Raw genomic sequence first — 2500 nt, 5'->3', positions numbered from 1 at the left:
TCCTCCTCCTTCCTCTTTTTCTTTCACCTACTCCCTCTCCTAACTCTCCTCCTCCTCTTTCCTTCCTTCCTTCCTCCTTCTTTCTTATCTTCTCTCTTTCTCTTCTTATCTTATCACCTCCCCTTCCTCTTTTTCTTTCCCCTTTTCTCCCCCCCTTTCCCTCCTCCCTCCTCCTTCTCTTTTTTTCTTCTCCTTCCTCTTTCTCCTCCTCCTCCTCCTCCTCCTCCTCCTGCTCCTGCTTTCTCTCTTCCTACTCTGCTTCCTCCTGTGTCGATACTACTCAGCTAAGCATTCAAATATTAAACCAAACTTTGACGTACATTGTGGGATGGCGATAACGATTCCGGCCGAGTGGGATGGAGGGAGGGAGAGGGAGAGGGAGAGAGAGAGCGAGGGATAGAGAGGGAGAGAGAGGGAGAGAGAGAGAGGGAGAGAGCGAGAGAGAGAAAGAGAGAGTGATATATATATATATATATATATATATATATATATATATATATATATATATGTACATATTTACATATGTATATATGTATATACTGTATACATATATGCATATATATATATATATATAAATATATATAATATATATATATATATATATATATATATATATATATATATATATATATGCATATATGTGTATGTATATATGTATATATATATAATATATATATATATATATATATATAAATATATATATATATATGTGTGTGTGTGTGTGTGTTTGTGTGTGTGTGTGTGTGTGTGTATGTATGTAATATATGTATATATATATATATATAATATATATATATATATATATATTTATATATTTATATATTTATATATTTATATATTTATTCATTCATTTATATTTTATCTATATCTATATACATACACGTGTGTGTGTGTGTGTGCGTGTGTGTATGTGTGTGTGTGTGTCTGTGTGTATAAAGAGAGAGAGAGAGATTTGTTTGTTGATGAATTGCAAAACGTGACTGTAACATTGTCAACTTGTTCAATACTCCCTCCCAATCACCTTGTTTACACACCAATATATAAGTATTCCTACAAATTACATCATGGTAAGAACCTCGGATTATGGACACATGTTGCAAGCCTCCGTCATCAAAGAGGTGCTGTTGCAAAACAAAGATTGAGTCTCTCCTAAATGTAAACATATCTGCACCTGTACACGTGTCTGCAGATATACACGTGGTCTCATTTACATTTGTTTACAAACACGTTCAGTTCTTATTTAACTCTCTTTGACTCTTTATGTTTATCTTTTACCGTACAAATATGTTTAGAAAAAGGTTCAATTCTAGTTTGTTTTCCAGCCTTTTCCTTTTCGAAGTCTTGAATTTTCTGAATCATCTAATTCTTCAAAGGGAAACAAATATTTGAAAGAAGTTCAACCATCTTCTTAAATTTCTTTTTTCGATCTTTCCATAACATTCTATATTATTCTTTGCTTAAAACGCCTTTGAATATTCACCTCTCTAACTATTTCTGTCTGCATCACCCTTCCATTGAAAACATGTTTAAGACCTGTCTCCCTCTCTTTTAGGTCTCTTCAGCTCCCTTCTCTGTTTTCACTTCACGACACATTCCACTCTCTCTCACATCTTTTGGGTCTCTTCACTCACTCTCTTCTAACTCTTCTTTGGAAACACGTTTAAGACACGTTCCACTATGTCTGGTTTAACTCCGTCTTCTCTGTCTCTTCAACTGTCTAAGTTTTAACATATGTTTGGAAACGTTTAAAACACGTTCAGAACACGTTCATCTCTCTCTCTCTCTCTCTCTCTCTCTCTCTCTCTCTCTCAATCTCTCTCTCTCTCTCTCTCTCTCTCTCATTCTCTCTCACTCTCTCTCTGTTTTCACCTTCTTAGGAAACACGTTTAAGACACGTTCCTCTCTCTCTCTCACACACTCTCTCTCTCTCTCTCTCTCTCTCTCTCTCTCTCTCTCTCTCTCTCTCTCTCTCTCTCTCTCTCACTCTTTCACTCTCTCTCACTTTCTCACTCTCTCTCTCTGTTTTCACCTTCTTAGGAAACACGTTTAAGACACGTTCCTCTCTCTCTCTCTCTCTCTCTCTCTCTCTCTCTCTCTCTCTCTCTCTCTCTCTCTCTCTCTCTCTCTCTCTCTCTCTCTCTCACTCTTTCACTCTCTCTCACTTTCTCACTCTCTCTCTCTGTTTTCACCTTCTTAGGAAACACGTTTAAGACACGTTCCTCTCTCTCTCTCTCTCACTCTCTCTCTCTCTCTCTCTCCCTCTCTCTCTCTCTCTCTCTCACTCACTGTCTCTCTCTCTCTCACTCTCTCTCTGTTTTCACCTTCTTAGAAAACACGTTTAAGACACGTTCCTCTCTCTCTCAATCTCTCTCAATCTCTCTCACTCTCTCTCTCTCTCTCAATATCTCACTCTCTCTCTCTCTCTCTCATTCTCTCTCTGTTTTCACCTTCTTAGGAAACACGTTTAAGACACGTTCCTCTCTCACTCTCTCTCATTCTC

General features: G+C 37.4%; 1 protein-coding gene across 1 annotated transcript in view; it reads left to right on the top strand.

Annotated features, from left to right (window-relative positions):
- Positions 1-2500, top strand: part of LOC122254951 (DE-cadherin) — a 192689-nt gene that overhangs the window by 148632 nt on the left and 41557 nt on the right. The window lies entirely within an intron of this gene.

Source organism: Penaeus japonicus, unplaced genomic scaffold (assembly GCF_977035675.1).
Source record: "Penaeus japonicus unplaced genomic scaffold, GWHDUDI00000001_assembly GWHDUDI00000022, whole genome shotgun sequence".
In the NCBI taxonomy this organism is placed as follows: Eukaryota; Metazoa; Arthropoda; class Malacostraca; order Decapoda; family Penaeidae; genus Penaeus; species Penaeus japonicus.
Note: the sequence above shows the minus strand (reverse complement) of the source record. Positions and strands in the feature narration are given on the sequence as shown.